We start from the raw sequence: 6,760 nt of genomic DNA, 5'->3' as shown, positions 1-6,760 counted from the left end.
CCTTCTTTCTCACAATAGAGACTGAGAGCGGGGCTCTGTGCTCACCCCTCCCTCTGTCTTTCTATCTTTTTTTTTCCTTTTTGCTCCCCGTCCCTCCCCTCTTTTACTCCCTCACTTTCTCTCTGTAATACATAGGAAAGAGTCCGTCAGCGCCTATTCTTTTCACTTCACTTGCCTTTCAGTGAATAGTGAGGTATAAGAGCAGTACTAAGTAAATCAGGGTGTAAAAAGCCTGTCAGATGTCTCTATTTAACAGCAAGTGTGTAAATATGACATATACGACAGAAAAATTTAAGATAACAGACACAGTGGGGACAAAAGCTATAAACAAAGCTACACCATTAAGGCTTGGCCTGGATGATGTCAAAAGGTGCTAATAGTGATACTATATGAAGTGATACTAAATGAACTTGGTAATCAAGCATAATAGTAAAATCTATAGTGGTTTTCTGTCTGTGCAGATGCTTGTAATCTCTATCAGCCAGCGCTGAAGCATCTTTTGGTTTCCCAGAAAAAAAGATAGAGTGCTGGCATCTCTTCTGGCAGAAAACCAAACTGGATTGACCCTGGCATCAAAGTTTCTGAGAAGAGCAGGTTCTCAACAGAGAAGACAATGACTGTCTAGTGCAAAAATCATGGGTCTATCTATCTATCTATCTATCTATCTATCTATCTATCTATCTATCTATCTATCTATCTATCTATCTATCTATCTATCTATCTATCTATCTATCTATCATCATAGGCAGTTGTAGTGTAGTGGTTAAGGTACTGGACTAGTAATTGAAAGGTCACTGGTTCAAGCCCCATCACTGCCAGGTTGCCACTGTTGGGCCCTTGAGCAAGGCCCTCAACCCTCAATTGTTTAGACAATATATTGTCACAGTACTGTAAGTCGTGTGTAAGTCATTCAGCAATGGTTTTTAACATTGCTCTACAATATTATGTATGGTAAATAGTGAAAGACCAAAATTCTTTACAAAATACGATTTATATTTATTTATTTAAATTGAATATTACAATTAATTAATTTACAATGAATTTAATTTACAAAATTAAGACCCATCCACAAGTAAAACAATTTGTGTCCTCTGTTCTAAAATGAGTACAGAACCCTGATAAAAGGAATATTTCTTACATCTGTATCTTAAATAATAAATCATTCTTTTTTGTTTAAAAATGGGTTTGTACATAAATCTGATAGTAATTATGCATAATTATGCATGATGCATATTTTTATCATTTTAACACAGTAAAGAGGCTGCAGTGGTTACAGAAAGTATTCAGACCCCTTGACCTTTTGCAGACTTAATATTGAACATTAAATTGACGGTTGGCTGTTAGGGAGGGGGCTATGTGGCATAGAAAGGCAAGAGCGGTCCCCTGCTTACGTCATCAGCTGTGGGAAAACAGCCCTGATCCATCGAGGCATGTACTCCACTAGACCCCTGAAGGTGTGCTGTGGTATCTGGCACCAAGATGTTAGCAGCAGATCCTTTAACTCCTGTAAGTTGTGAGGTGGGGCCTCCATGAATCAACTTGTTTGTCCAGCACATCCCACAGATGCTCAATTGAATTGAAATCTGGGAAATTTGGAGGCCAAGTCAACACTTCAAACTCGTTGTTGTGCTCCTCAAACCATTCCTGAACCATTTTTGCTTTGTGGCAGGGCGCATTATACTGCTGAAAGAAGCCACAGCCATCTTGGAATACCATTTCCATTAAAGGGTGTACATGGTCTGCAACAATGCTTAGGTAGCTGGTACGTGTCAAAGTAACATCCACATGGATGGCAGAACACAGCAGAACATTGCCTCCGCCGGCTTGCCTTCTTCCCATAGTGCATCCTGCTGCCATGTGTTCCCCAGGTAAGCAATGCACACACAACCGGCCATTCACGTGATGTAAAAGAAAACGTGATTCATCAGACCAAGCCACCTTCTTTTATTGCTCCGTGGTCCAGTTCCGAATCTCACGTGCCCATTGTTGGCGCTTTCGTGGTGGACAGGGGTCAGCATGGGCACCCTGACTGGTCTGCGGCTATGCAGCCCCATACGCAACAAACTGTGACGCTCATTTTTCCTGCTTCTAAGACATAAATTTTGCATGTAAAAATGTCCTGTAGTAAATTTTATGCCCAATATGAAAAATGAAAAAGCTAATTCACTGCCAACACACAGCAGCCACACCCTTGGCCTAGATGACACTGCTTTTCTGAGCAACCTGTGATGCTCAGAGGATTTATGGGAGATGAAATGGTGTAGAAGACTTCGGTCACACAAGTTATGTGTTTGTGTGTGTGTGTTTATGTTTTTTTGAGCACTGCATACACTGTGTATTTATCACAGTCTTGTGTATTTGAAGTATGTGACTGTGTGTGTCCCCAGCACACACACATACACACACACACACAACCATGCACACACATGCATCTTCCCTGCCTGTGCTACAGGCACAGATGAGAAAACACAGCAGATGGTTGAGGCCATCTAGCCGTCTGCATGCAGTTTGTTGGCATTTAACACATTATTTGAAATACGCAGCTTATAAAATCCTACCAATGCAGTTACTTGGTGCTGAAGCTGGTTACTATGGAAACCAACTGATATGTTGACTCTCCAATAGGCAGCTTCACACATAAACATACACACTCTCACATACACGAGCTTCCACATGAACATAGCTTTAGTATTTCAGATTGTAATGAGTGGGGTTTTCACCTGTCATGTAGTGTCACTAACAGTTTTAGTATGTAGCAACAGTAGTGTGCAGTTCTTCCGGATGTCTGTATTGCGAAGTCAGTACTGTGTTGTTTTGACATGCAGTGTAAGTAGTGTGTGTGCATGTTTTAGTTTGCAGCAACAGTAATGTGTGTTTTCACAAGTAGCATTAACGTTTAGCATTAATTGTTATAGCTAGAAATATTTTATGGTCATTAGATTATTACATTTTTGCATAGCTTATTTATATATGTATATGCTTATTTATATACATATATGCTTATTTATATAGGCTGTTTTGTCTTTTTTTAGTACTATTCACTTGTTGCCATGGATATGTAATGAAAGAAAACATGAATATCTAAAGTGCCATTTAGGAGTCCACTATTAAACTAATAAACACCATTACTTTATACAACCCCAAATCAGAAAAAGTTGCAGCATATGTTGCTCTAAGATCTCAATGTACTTTTCTGCATTAATCCTGCCATCACAGAAGTGTAAATTACCTATGCCAAGGACACTGACACAGACCCATACCATGACAGACCCTGGCCTTTGGACTTGTTGCTATAATTCTTGATGGTCCTTTTCATCTTTGGTCTGGAGCACATGGCGTCCATTTTTGACAAAAAAGACCTGGAATGCTGATTCATCTGACGACAATACACGTTGCCACTGTGTGATGGTCCATCCTAGATGCCTCAGAGCCCAGAGAAGTCGACGTTGCTTCTGGACGCCGCTCACCTGTTGACATCACCTGTTTGGAATCACATCATTATTTAGTTTTTTCACCTCATTACTAGCCCTTAATTTCCCCTGTCCCTTTTTTGAAATGTATTGCAGGCCTGAAATGCAGGAATGGAGGTACATTAACAAATGAAATGAAGTTGAGCGGACAAAACATGAAATATCTTGGGTTCAAACTGTCTGCAATCAAATAAAAGTCAAAGTAAACGTAAAGAACCCTGCATTTTTTTTTTTTTTATTTGCATGTCCCAACTTTTTCTGATTTATGTACTTTACAGCAGTAACCTAGTTGCTGGTGGATGTTAATGAGACAGAACAATGGAGTCATATAACAAGTGAGCAAGTAAGAATGAATGGAAGGAGCCTTACAAATGCCAATTAAACCTTATTGTAAACAGAGCTGATTTTATATAAGCACGAGGTATTTTATGTAAGCATTGCACACAGCTGACGGCACATGTGGCAACACATTAAAAACTGTTAATGCTAACACACACTTAAGCACCAGGTATTATGCTGCATTATACATTATTAACTACTGACACTACATGCTGAAACACAGACTGCAAACATACTACTGACACTGCATACTGAAACAAAGGCTTGGCTGTTACATGCTGCATCACTACTAATGTGTACAGCTGATGCTGAGTGCTGAAACACAGACAAGTGCAACACTTAATCTATACAAAAGAAACTTAGTCTACAAATGTACTACTGTTGTTACATACTCAAACCAACACAGCAAGCATATTATTGACACTAGATGACAAAACACATTTCTACTACTGACATTATATGCTACTAAACACACTACTAACATGTACTACTGAATCTCACTCACTCACTTTCTCAACCGATTATCCAAATAATGTCGCAGGGTGCTGGCCTATCCCAGCTTTTCAATGGGAGCAAGGCACACAGTAACACCCTGAACAGGGCGCCAGTCTATCGCAGAGCAGACACACACCCATTCACCAATTAACCTTGACTGCATGTTTTTGGACTGTGGGAGGAAACCGGAGCTCCCTGAGGAAACCCATGCAGACACGGGGAGAACATGCAAACTCTGCACAGAAAGGACCCGGACCGCCCTGCCTGGGGATTGAACCCAGGACATTCTTGCTGTGAGGCGACAGTGCTACCCACCGAGGTGAAGTTTGACTGTACAGTCTGCTACACTAGGAATTTTCATTATGGTTAAGTGATGTTTTAATCTGGTTATTTGAGAGGCCTTAAACATAAAATTCATCCTCAAGGGATTCTTTTAAGCAATATGTATGGACGGCATTATGATTCTAAAATCAATACCAGGTGCACCCTGTGGTGTTATCTTTTTGGGATTTTATTTATTTATTTATTTTAAATTATTTATTAAAAAGGCTATGTTACATATTGACCTTTCAGTAAAATGGATGATCATTTGAACATACATGACTTACTATCTGGTAAAGAATGTTTATGTGTTCATTTACTGCTATATGAAAACAGGTTTATATGACAGGGACAGTAATATATTAATACACTGAAGTTGGAATAATTTTTGATACATTATTAACCAATGACTAGTATGTAACATACAGTATGTAACATTACTGTCAGGAGCCCTATCTACGGTATGTACTATGCTCCTCTCAGGAAAGCTTTGGCAGATCTGGTGGAGCTGAGGGGAATTGCCCCAGTTTTTACCTGTATTGCTTAACCAATAGATTTCACCTATTGCTAATCATGCACACCTGGTCCCAATCTGCTCCCCATTACTCAGCTACTCAGCATTCAAAAGCATTCTGGTTTCCCTCCACTCTTCACCAGATTGCTTGTTAATGCTACTTGCTAACAGAAAGTGGCTTGCTTTTTCTGGAAGCTAAGTATCTATTTTTTTTTCCCTGAACGCCAAGATCCCCAGCGTTTCTTGGATGCCAAGCTTCCCCCTTATTCTGGACTCCCTGCCTCTTCTTTTTCCCTGGATGCAAGCTTTCCCCTCACCTGAATCTCTGGTTTTATGCCACCTTTCTCCACAAAAGTCTCCATCACTCCTGTCGGTTCCACCTGCCTCCTTCCTAGCCTCCTTTACCCCTTTTCCACCAAAAAAAACATGGTTCTTGAACCGGTTCTGTTCAGGTTTCTCTGAACCTTGGTGTTCTGTAGAGAACCGACGCGCGTTTCCACCAGTTTTTGAGAACCAAGCAGCGTCATCATCGGTGGGTGTTACTTACTAAGAGTTAAGAGAATTAATAACATGGCAGAGTGTGTGTATTACGTGCGAGCATTTGTGGGACTGTTACAGATGTTTGTTTTTATGTAAAAAGCAGCGATCTAACTATCGGTGATAAGAAGACGTGACGTGTTTGTCTCAGTTGTTGTTTTCTTTAGTTTATTGACGTGAGAAGAGTTTTGCGCTTCGCTTTCACCGCGACTCTCGGCACAAATAGCCGATTTGCTCAGCGCTCGACTCGAGCGGTGAAACATCATTAAAGTTCCACAACATGAACATTAATCTGTGTGAAATAAACATCAAATCCACTCTAAAATACCACATGTATCTGTGTTTAGCTGGATTTACTTCATGTGTGTTTATGCAGCTCGGGGAGTTGAAAAAGCTTCACGCTTTATTTTTCACGTTAAGCGTTTTTCGTTCTGTCCGGGTCACTTTTATCACGTAATATCACACAATTCACCTTTTTAAAGGCGCTTTGAAAATATAAGCGGCAAACTGGTTCAAAATGTAATCAGGTGAAGTTTAAAAGATAAAATGCAGCATTAAGCTCCATATGAGACTCCAGCGAACGGCATTGTTGCCAGCCAGAGCGGTAGAGAGAACAGAGTGGCGACACTCCCATAGGGAACCGTTGGAAAGGGGGCGGGACATATTTTCTGTGCAGCTTCCGGGTTGTGGAGCTCTGTATAGTTCCAAACATCCCATAGAGCCCCATTCATTTCCACTACTTATCAAGCATTTTTAGCTGTTTGTTGCTTTGTTTTAAAAAAATAATGAATTTGATGTCATTAATATACTTAATACTGTTATTGTTTAGCAGTTCAGCACTAAATGTTACATGTTTATCTTAATTAATAGGTATAACTGAATTTAGCTTAGTCAGCTAAGCTAAATTATTGACATGAGTCTTTTCACCTAAAATTGATTAATTAAAAGTTGATTAATCAAGAGTCTTGTTACAGAAATGATAATAAAACATCAGAGCCATAATAAATCATGCTAATTTTACTTTCATTCTTAAGTACATTTGAAGGTAAATTTAGTTTAGTACTTTAGTGGAGGTAAAGAGTAT

This window comes from Trichomycterus rosablanca, chromosome 8 (genome assembly GCF_030014385.1).
Source record: "Trichomycterus rosablanca isolate fTriRos1 chromosome 8, fTriRos1.hap1, whole genome shotgun sequence".
NCBI lineage: Eukaryota > Metazoa > Chordata > Actinopteri > Siluriformes > Trichomycteridae > Trichomycterus > Trichomycterus rosablanca.
Note: the sequence above shows the minus strand (reverse complement) of the source record.